This window comes from Staurois parvus, unplaced genomic scaffold (assembly GCF_062004578.1).
Source record: "Staurois parvus isolate SC_StPar_1 unplaced genomic scaffold, SC_StPar_1.0 ptg000153l, whole genome shotgun sequence".
In the NCBI taxonomy this organism is placed as follows: domain Eukaryota; kingdom Metazoa; phylum Chordata; class Amphibia; order Anura; family Ranidae; genus Staurois; species Staurois parvus.
Window position 1 is genome coordinate 9,562,215 of NW_028317949.1, and position 11,883 is coordinate 9,574,097.

The window sequence follows — 11,883 nt, forward strand, 5'->3', positions numbered from 1 at the left end:
CTGCTACGCTCCTTCAGGACACCAGGAATTCCTATGTCTGGATATTATTACCTCCCCGATGTTTCCAGTTATTCTCGGCATGCCTTGGCTAAGAGCACACAATGAAACCATCAATTGGTTGTCTGGAGAAATCTTCTTCCCTTCAGAATATTGTCTGACTCAGTGTACTCCTAAGGAGACAAGTGTGACAACTCCTCTTCTCAGTATTCACTCTGATCCTGAGACCATGAAACTCGTTCCTGTGGTATATCACGAGTATCTGGACGTGTTCAATAAAAAGAGTGCTAACACCCTTCCTCCTCATCGCTCCTATGACTGTCTGATTGAGCTCCTGCCCGGCTTCCGAAATTCCTTTTGGTAGAATTTACCCCTTATCCGAAGTCGAATTAGAGGTCCTCCGGGGGTATATAGACGAAAGTTTGGAAAAAGGGTTTATTCGGCCCTCTACATCACCTGCAGGAGCCAGCATCTTCTTTGTTGAGAAAAAGGATCACACTCTGAGACCTTGTGTAGACTACCGTGACCTAAACAAAATAACGGTCAAGAACCGTTATCCCCTTCCTCTAATCCCCGAATTATTTCAAAGGCTGCGAGGAGCATGTTTTTTCTCAAAATTGGACCTGAGGGGCGCTTACAACCTAGTGAGAATTCGGGAAGGTGATGAATGGAAAACGGCCTTTCGAACCCGGTTTGGGCATTTTGAATATCTGGTAATGCCTTTTGGTCTCTGTAATGCCCCAGCAACCTTCCAACACCTGGTAAACAATATATTTCAGGACTATCTGGATCTACTTCTAATCATTTATCTGGACGACATCCTGGTTTTCTCCAGTTCCATAGAAAGTCATCGGGATCACGTAAAGAAAACTCTGGATAGACTACGCCAGCATCTCTATGGACCCCCAAAAGGTGTCCGCCGTCTTAGAATGGCCCATTCCAGGAGACAGGAAAGCAGTGCAGCGCTTTATAGGGTTCGCAAATTTCTATAAGAAATTTATCAAGGACTTCTCTGAAATCATCGCACCAGTGACACAGCTCACCAAGGAGCATATTAGCTTCAAATGGACTCCTGAGGCCCAAACAGCCTTTGAGCAATTAAAAAACATGTTTACGTCCGCAACCATTCTGAAGCATCAAGACCCTGCTCTAGCCTTTGTCCTTGAAGTGGACGCTTCGGAAAACAAGGTAGGAGCCATATTGTCACAAAGACAGGGACTCAAATCCCTTCTGTACCCTGTCGCTTTCTTCTCCCGGAAATTGAGTGTTTTGGAAAGGAATTATGATGTGGGAGACAGAGAGTTACTAGCCATCAAGGCAGCATTGGAAGAATGGCGCTACTTACTGGAGGGAGCATCCCATCCTATTCTCATCTTTACGGGTCATAAAAACCTAGAGTACCTGAAAACGGCAAACCGCCTCAGGCCATGACAAGCAAGATGGGCACTATTTTTCTCTCGCTTCATCTTCCATCTGACGTACCGTCCTGGATCAAAAAATAGTAAACCTGACGCACGCTCCCGTATGTTTCCCGACCTAATTGTGCAGTCTGAACCCGACACGATTTTGCCAGCAAATAACTTCTTACTTCTCCAGACAGACCTTGTAACGCAAATAAAAGAAGCCGTGGATAATCATCCACCTCCCATAAATATGCACCTGCAATTAAAGGATGGTCTGTACTTCCACAAGTGGCCGAAGAACTTCGGACTCTTATTCTCCAGAGATGTCACGACAATCCCTTAGCAGGTCACTTTGGGATTCACAAGACTTCAGATTTTGTCTCTCGCTCTTTCTGGTGTCCAAATGCAGTAAAGGATTGTCAGGACTATGTGAGATCTTGCACAGTCTGCCTGAGGGACAAGTCTGATAAAGCCAAGACTTGGGGCCTTTTGGAATCCTTGCCAGTACCGGAAAAACTTTGGAGCATGATCTCCATGGACTTTATTGTTGAACTTCCCCCATCTGAGGGATTCACCACTATTTTTGTAGTAATTGATCGCCTGTCCAAGATGGCCCATTTCATTCCCTTGAAAGGGACTCCTTCTGCCACGGAAACGGCCTCTGATTTCATCAAGGAGATCGTAAGACTACATGGCGTTCCCCTGAATATTGTGTCTGATTGAGGAGTGCAGTTCACATCCAAATTTTGGAAATCTCTGTGTGAGGCATTAGAGATCGAGTTACGCTTTTCCTCTGCTTATCACCCACAAACAAATAGACAAACGGAAAGGACAAACCAAACTCTGGAGCAATATCTCCGATGCTTCTCCTTATATTCACAGGATGACTGGGCATCACTCCTTCCATTAGCGGAATTTGCGTACAATAATTCCATCCATTCCGCCACCAAGCAATCTCCCTTTTACTGTAACTACGGATACCATCCCTCCTTTCTTCCGGAAATACCAGTGGAGGCCGCTGTTCCGGCAGTACAAGAGAGGATGGAGTTCCTCAGGAGGAACGGCGAAGTATTACAGAAGACGATTTCTGAAGCTCAGGTGAGCAACAAGAAATTTTTTGACAGGAAGAGAAGGGGCAACTTGAAACTGAAACAAGGGGATAAAGTCTGGCTATCCATGGCTAATCTGAAATTAAGTTGTCCATCAAGGAAGCTTGGTCCAAGATACCTGGGACCATTTACCATCAAGAGAAAGGTGAACCCTGTGGCTTTTGAATTGGAACTACCTGCTAACATGAAGATTCACTTCCTTGTTAAAACCACATATCCCAAATGGGTTTCCCAACTGGAATTCGTAGGCGCCTGCTCCACTGCTGGTTGAGGGAAATGAAGAATACGAGGTTGAGGCTATCTTGAATTATAGGAAGAGGGGTGGACAGACCCAGTTCCTCATCAAATGGAAAGGTTATGAACCAGAGGATAACTCCTGGGAACCATCCACTAATGTCCATGCCCCACGGATAGTTCAAGCCTATCTCTGTCGTCACCCTGAGATACGAGCCCTAGTGGGCATCCGGAGGCTGCCCCTAAGGGGGAGCAATGTGAGGGATTTCCGTCAAGAATCGCGATCGGAAACGCGCATGCGGAAAGGCGATCCCGCAGAAGAATTGCTGGTTGTGCGCAGGAGCTCAGGAATGTGCGATCGCGCACACGCGCGGCGAATATTGGCGCCAGACGGGCCAGGCGAAGATTGGCGCCAGACGGGTCATTTAAGGAGTGCCTCTGCTCAGATTCAGTGCTGACTGGTCTTCAGCTCCCCCCGTGTCCTGCTTGTTCCTTTACGATGCCTTTGTTGCTGACCTGGCTTGTTCCTGACCCGACTCCGATTACTGTCCTGCTCCTGGTTCCTGATACTCCACCTACCAAGGTCATCATCTGCAAGAGTCGCAAGCAACAACCACTGGCGCTCTTGTCCCCCTGGTCCCTAGACTCCCTCTGTTCCAACCTCAGCGGGGTCAGGGCTAGTGACACAAGTGAGGCCGACCTCGTCAATTCAGTCTCCCATCAGGTAATAGGGTCAAAATTTGGCATAAACAACATGAAAGCATGGATCTATCCTGCCTTGTATCAACGGTCCAGGCTGGTGGTGGTGGTATAATGGTGTGGGGAAATTTTCTTGGCATTAGCGAGGTGTACCGAATAAAGTGGCAGGTGGGTGTCCTCTTCTCCCAGTTCTCACCACTTTACCCTGCTGATAAGCTATGGTCCTCAATTATTTTTAGGCTGAGAGTAGCATTGTATCATCACTCAATTCAAACCTGGTACAGTAATAGGTTGCCACTTGTTCAATAAATCCATCCGTGAAAGTTCCTTGCTACTAAATATTCCATGGACAACTGTTAGTTGCAGGGGCAAACTGACAACTCATGGGGCCCCCGTGCAATAGGGGATCATGGGGCCCCTGTGTCCTTGCCCAAACTCAAAAAAGCCTATGAAAAAGGTACCAGGGGCTTCTCATGGGGCCCCCTACTGACCCCAGGCCTTCGGGCAGTGCCCGAGTTTCCAAATGGTCAGTCTGCCCCTGGTTAGTTGTATTATAACAAAGTGAAAGCAACTGGGAACAACAGCAACTCGGCCATGAAGTGGTAGGCCACGTAAAATGAGAGAGCGGGGTCAGCGCATGCTGAAGCGCATAGTGCGCAGAAGTTGCCAACTGTCTGCAGAGTCAATAGCTAAAGACCTCCAAACTTTGTGTGGCCTTCAGATTAGCACATCAACAGTGCGTAGAGAGCTTCATGGAATGGGTTTCCATGACCGAGCAGCTGCATACAAGCCTTACATCACAAAGTGCAATGCAAAGCGTCGAATAAAGTGGTATAAATCATGCCACCAATGGACTCTAGAGCAGTGGAGACGTGTTCTCTGGAGTGATGAATCACACTTCTCTATCTGGCAATCCAATGGATGTGTCTGGGTTTGGCTGTTGCCAGGAGAACGTTACTTGCCTGACTGCGTTGTGCCAAGTATAAAGTTTAATGGAGGATGGATTATGACGCAGGGTTGTTTTTCAGGGGTTGGGCTTGGCCCCTTAGCTCCTGTGAAGGGAACTCTTGAGGTGTCAGCATACCAATACATTTTGGACAATTTTATGCTCCCAACTTTGTAGGAACAGTTTGGGGATGGCCCCTACATATACTGTATATATAAATATATTTATATATAGCAGGCATATTTATAAAGATTAAAAACAAAAACACACAATGAGGCAGATTTACTAAGGAAGTTGAGAATCTTCACTGGAAAAATGTTGTGAATATTCCCTTATGCAATCATTTTAAAATCAAATTCCTTACTGCTGAAAGCAAATACGCAATCATGTTTAGGTGTTTTTACATGATTAGATAATTGAAATGAATGTTCATGCATTTTTTCGGTGAAAATTTCTTCTTTGTAAAAACCTCAATGAGGATGATTTACTAAAGGTAAATAGGTAGTTCACTTTGCAAAGGAAGTTGCACTTTGCAGAGGAAGTTTCACTTTGCAAAGGAATTATCTCCAGAGCTTAGTAAATGTGGTGAAATTCCACTTTGCAAAACCAATCAAGTGCAAGGAAAGTAAAAAACAACATATTTACTTGCAAATGATTGGATGAATAAAGTCAGCAGAGCTTCTCCTCATTCATTAAGTTCTGGGGAAAACTCCCTTGCACAGTCCAACTCCCCCTTCAAAGTAAACAGTATATATGCCTTTAGTAAATGAGCTTCAATGTCTTACACTATTAACAAATAAACATGAGCTAAGACATTGAATGCTTTGGAAAGCCATGCAGCTATTCCAACCACTATCAAAGTCCTGCTGTGTTTTTTTTAACATGACTAATTGTAAAATAATTTTGTGTAGACAAAACCAAATGTGCCCAAATGTACCCATAATTACATTTGTAAATCAGTGTTTACTCCCAAATGTGGACTGCCTAAATGGTCCTTTGGCTGCTCTATTGAAAGGAAGAAGCCCCCAAAATATTACATCACAAAGAGTCATGGTGATTAGTTATGGGCCAAACACCCTCCGTTTGGTTTGCAGTCAAACATTTGAACGTAACAAAAGTTCCACAGCAAACTTCAGAGGGGACAATTCACTAAGTGGTATCTTACCTCATCTGAGTATGCAGTAAAATACTGCACAGCTACTGAAATAGTGCATGAATTCTATTATTAAATTGTGCAGTATTTTAGTAGTGAAAACATTCTTAAATGTTTCAGCGGTCAGCGGGGTTCCCCTCTGGCAGCTGAATGTAAAAAAAAAAATAAAACAGCATGCCCCCCCCCCCCTCCCATCCATACCAAGCTCTTCGGGTCTGGTATGGATTTTGAGGGGAGCCTCCCTGCCAAAAAATTTTTTTTAATGGTGTGGGAGTCCCCCCCCAAAAAAATCTATATCAGATCCTTATCTGAGCATGCAGCCCAGCAGGTTAGGAAAGAGGGAGGATGAGTGAGCACCCCCTCTCCTGAACCATACCAGGCCACATGCCCTCAACATGGGGAGTTCTTTGGGGCAGGAGGGTCTCCTCCCAAAAGCACCTTGTCCCCATGTTGATGGGGACAAGGGTTTCTTCCCCACAAACTTGGTCAATGCTTGTGGGGGGACAGGGAGCTTTTTAGAATCTGGAAGCTGCCTTTAACAACTGGGCCCCCAGATCCTGCCCCCCCATGTGAATAAGTATGGGGTACATGGTACCACTACTCATTCACAAAAAAAAAGTGTAGTGTAAAAAATGACAGTAGACAGTCTGATAAGTCCTTTGTTAAAAACCAAAATTAAAAATATGTCCCCCGAAGTAGATCTAATGTCATTCACGATGCCCGCCACCACCGCCTGACCCAAAAAAAAGAAAAAGAAAAACACTCTTGATGCTGACTCCAGCCGTCTGACAGCTAAGCCATTATGACAGTTCTTAAATTCTGTGATGTCACAAGGGGTGGGGTTACAGGGTTACCCCACCCCTTTTGTGATGTCATCATGCAATGTGATTGATCAAAGCATTGCACCGGACCTACGGTCAGGTGCATTACTTTGGACAATCACAATGCACTGTCAGGAGGCAGTGCATTGTGGGGTGCAGTGGGAAAACAGTCCGCAGAATACCCTTACCATTTGTGTGTTCACTGAACACATGAACGGTCAATTCGACTCGAACATTAAGCTCAACCCTAATGGTGACATAAGTTAGCAGAAAAAAAGGTTTAAATGAAATGTAGCTAAATTATGATCTTTCCTTTAGTTTGTTCCCAGCAATAAAAACGTACTTGCTTGACCTGTAAAATCTGGTTTACATGCTTTCTACAGCATACAGCGTACAACATATTGCTTTTTTATTCTGCATGTGCTTTTTTTTATTCATTAGCTATGTATTTACAACATTTTGAACATTGTATTGTATCTGTGGAGGAGGGGGTGGGGAACAACCCTCACAATGTACTACACCATACACATAAATTATAGTTTCCAGATGTGAACAAGTGAAAATGGTATGCCTTGAATTGTGTTCCTAATGAATGCTTAATTGCCTAGAATAACTGCTCTTCATCACCAATCGTGACTGAATGAAAGGTTACAGGGTTAATGCCTAATATAGAATTCAACATTTCTGTTCTTTTGCTATTTTCATACTGTAAAAAAAGAACTTATACATGCAAACTCCCCAGGCTATATAACTGCATAAAATGTTAAACGTTACATTCTGCTTTTTTCTAATTATTCCAATTTTATGCATGCCCCTTATAATTTTCTCCATGGTAAGAAATATAGCCAAAAAGAATATGTTAATCAACATTTTTAATTAAGCTTAAAATTCTTACTAAAATGGCAATGTAGAACTGGCGTGAAATTATAAACCTCTTTGCAATAATTATAACACTGTATTTGTTTCAGAAATCAAATGCAAAACATGTTAATGTGTTTCTTTGTTATTCTGGATGGCTGAAATAAATATTTATCTTTCATTTGAATCAAAACAATAACTTTTTTTTGTTCTGAAATAATGAATACATGAATTAACGACATTCAAATATCTAGCTTCAGGTTAGCATTAGCAGTAACTGAAAATAAAATAAATAAATAAATACATATGAAATGTTCGGATTTATACATAAACCCAATTATTTTAAAAGAGGTACAGCATGGTTGAGAGAAGGTTTCCTAATCATAGAGGTTATTTAACTCTTTTCACTCCCAGTGATGTGCCCCATACATCATGGCATTGAAATGGTTTAAACGCGCTCATGGCTATACCTACAGTTGTGAACTTTTTCCTATTTTGTACGTCATACTAGGGATTTTTTAGTAAAAGTATATAGATTATAGCCAATTTTATCACTTTTATGAGGATCTTAACCACTTGAATACCAGGCACTTTTACCCTCTTTCTGCCCAGGCCAATTTTCAGCTTTCAGCGTTGTCGCACTTTGAATGACAATTGTGCAGTCATGCAACACTGTACCCATAAAAAAAGTTTATCTTTTTTTTTCACACAAATAGAGCTTTCTTTTGGTGGGCTTTAATCACCACTGAGGTTTTTTATTTTTTTTTGCTAAATAAACAAAGGTAGACCAAAATGTTTGAAAGAAAAAAAAAACACGCTATTTGTTCCTATTTATTTGACAAATAAATACACCTTTCTTCATAATGTTTGATCAAAATGTATTCTGCTACATTTCTTTGGTGAAAATAACCCAAATTAGTGTATACTATTTAGTCTGTAGGAAAGCTATAGAGTCCATAAACTATGGTATATATCTGACAATCGATCAATACTGAGGCACTGACGGCCAATCTCATTTCTTGAGGCCCAAAAATGCCAGGATAGTACAAATACCCCAAAATTACCAATTTTTGGGAAAATTGACAGTCCAAGGTATTTATTAAGAGCCATGGCAAGTTTTTTGAAGTTGTAATTTTTTGTCACAATTTTTTGGAAAATGAAATGTAAAAATTGTTTTTTTTGTTTTTTTGTTTTTTTAAGATACTGTCACTAGTCCAGTACAGCACTATCTTATAACTGGTGTGGCAGTGATCTAACTGGTAACAGTATGTAGAAATAGCAAAATAATAATTTCTTTTTTTTCCTATTGTTTTTTTTTAGTTCAATTTTTTTTCAACACACTGTGACAAGAGCAATACAGTGTTACCTTAGTAACATTGCACTACTCTGGGGAAGTGATCAGGATTTTTTTTCTATTCTTTTATTCACATTATGAATGCTTATACCAATGTATTTTATTGATATTAGCAACTATTTTTACTGAATGATGAATCACTTTTGTTGTGATTAGCTGTGATTGGCCAAAGGTCATCACATGGTACAGGTGGACTGTGATTGGTGCAGTCTGTACCATGTCACTGCTGTGATCAATCATAGCTAACAACACAATTGTATACAATGGATGGCAGGAAAGGAAGCCATCCACTGTATACAATAGTCATGTGATTTGCTGTGATTGGTCACAGCAATCACATGACACTGACAGCAGGCAAAAGCTGTGTAAGTGGTGCCTTCTGGTGAGGACATCCTATAAATTCCACTCAGAAGGAGAAGTGTCCCTTCCAGACGTCAGTCTGCTGGGCGGGAATGTGGTAAGGTTCCACTCACACTGCTGGACACCCTACCTCCCTCCATCTTTTCATGCAGTAGTTTATGGGTTCTCCAACTCTTTCTGGGACATCAGGACCATGAAATCTAGTCAATAATAATAATCTAGATCCTGCATTTATCAGGAAAAATACAGTAACTTGTTATAAGAGCTGCTTGCACCTTAAACTTCCAAGTGAACTGCAGATGTTGCAGTCATAAACACCATACTGGTCTTATACTAATGTGAATGTATGTGACGGCATTCATTTTCCTTTTTTAAGTTTTTCCCTCTGTTTTCACCTGGTTATTTGACCAGCAACACACCTCCTGTATTAGAGTGCCTACACTCTGGATGAAGGAGATACAGAGACACCTTTGGACAGCAGCATAGTCAGTCTGGGGAGGGTAGTGTTAAATGCACTAGCATATTTAGATACACTAACAGATTGAAGCAAACTCCAAATAACATTATTTAGGCAGTTACAGCAACAGTTTTTTCTCCTTTTAGAATAAAGGTTTTACAAATAAAAGCTGACAGCTGTACACACCCCTGTCAGTGGTAAATGGTTTGTATCAACTCTATAACTGCTATATTTGCAGGACAGCTTGTTCTGTTGATAAACAACAGACATACTGGCAAGATCACAGGTGAAAATGAAAAAAAAAGCCTTAAAAAAGAAAATGAATGCAGCCATCACATCTATGAATTGGTAAGCTGCAATATAACAAATGTATGCTTTTTGATTTAATACAGCTTTAATATTCACAATATTTGTGAAATAAATTAGTATTACTGGTTTTAGTTCACATATAATGTGCAATGTCACTACACGAACAGCAAGCAGAACAAAGATTACAATCAATGTAAGTTCTGGATTTGCAACATGGAAGCTTTACGATGTTTACATGAAGCTTATTAAAGATACATTGTCTGCTTCATTTCCTTGAATGAAAGCTATTATCAATATGGAAATATACAGAGTAAAGAGAAATTCTATAAGGTTGCTAAATGCAAGTAAGCGAGAACAAATTACAAAAGGCATAATTACACTTTTGTGTTGTAGTTACACAGGCTACTGCAATGCATGGTATCATGGGGGTATATGTGCACTACAGTGCACTGCCATTTGTTTTGAATTACATCATAATGCACATATACAGTACAGTAACAAAATTAAATACATTGTGTGTTGTGTTACATGGGTGTCCGTTTATGACACACAGAATAGCTGAGATTCAGACGATCTCAGCTATTCTCTGGTTATTCACAGTTTATGACACCCAGGAGAATATGTTCAGCCCTTCTCTGGAGATCTGTGTTCTCCCTCCAGATTCTCCAGCCCAGAGCTGGAGAATCGTAGGGAACGCAAACTAAGCAGAGATAATTTACCTCTGCTTAGTAAACTGATATTTTACTGTAATCTTGCGAGATTATAGTAAAATCAGCCAATTTCCAGCGTTTGTAGACTGTTCTCCCTTCGTTTGGAGAACTGATCTACATATGCTTCATAAACGGCATTCACAGGAGAACTGTGTTCTCTGAGAATTCCGGAGAACTGAGCAGCGATCTATTACTGCTGGTTCATAAACGGACACCATGGTGTTATAAATAGTGCATGGGGGGGGCGTGGCTTGGACATGAGTGAAGATGTCTCTAGCTGGAGCTCACAATTCCCAACCAGCCTTATTCTGCTGATATGCCAGCTTAATACCTGCCATGAGTTTCGCCAAATGGCAGAAAACTAAGAGCAAGGCTCCCTCCAGAGCAGAGATCAAGTGATTTTGTCTGAGTCATGTGGTGCCTTGAGGCCTGCAAACCAGCCATATTCTTCAACTATGGCCTCCTAAGAGCCGCTAGTGACTGCTTCCTTAGTGGGTATGCCTGCCCTCCTTGACTCCTTTCAACAGCCCTCCATCAGTCCTGGGCATAGACACATAGACTTGATGATCCAGCCCCTAGCTACAGAAGTGGACATTGAAGCCCTGGTGCACAGAATGGAAGAACAGCACCACCGTGACTATCAATAGCTTCACATTGAGGTCCACACCGAGGGAACATAGAATGACCAGGCTGGAGCAGGGACACTTAGCTCAGTTAAACCAACTGACAGAATTACAGCTCCACATGGAGAACCAGAGCTGTCTGAATAACCTGTGGCTCCAGGGCCTTCCTGATGCGACTGGCCTGGAAAACTGCCAAGACACAGTGACAGTGATCTTGCACAAAGTCCTGAACTCCAGCCCATCTGCTAACCTAGAGTTTGACTGGGTACATTGAGCGATGGCGCCAAAACCTTCCAGCCTGAACAGCTCCCGGAATGTGATCTGTTGCTTGCACCTGTGCTTGTACACTCAGAAGTAAATTATCCTCTGCAAAGCATGGTCGACGGGCCCAGACTTTGATGATGCACAGATCACCTTACTGTCCAATATATCTTGGATCACACTGCATAGAAGTGCAATCTTAAAACCTCTGCTGGAGAAGCTACACCAGATGAATATTATGTACTGATGGGGATTCCCCTTTCAATTGACCATTCATAAAGGGGACCTGCCAGATTTCTTTGCCTTCCTCAAAATGGATTCTTTCTAGCTGAAAGAATGGCTGTGGCCACCTCACCTGTCTCCCAGCCTGGGCTGTCAAAACATACACCCAGATCCAGGAGGAAAGATCAAATCCAGACTCCTGGAAATGCACCAGAACTGTGATGGGGGTTTGCTACAGGTGGCAGGGAGGGCCCAGTGAGTTTGTGTGCCCTGCACATTTAGCCCTGGTGAAACTACTAGTTTGCAAGGGTGGAGTTGGTTTTGCCAGTACTCACTCTGGGCTCCCAGGTACTATTTACTTTGCTTT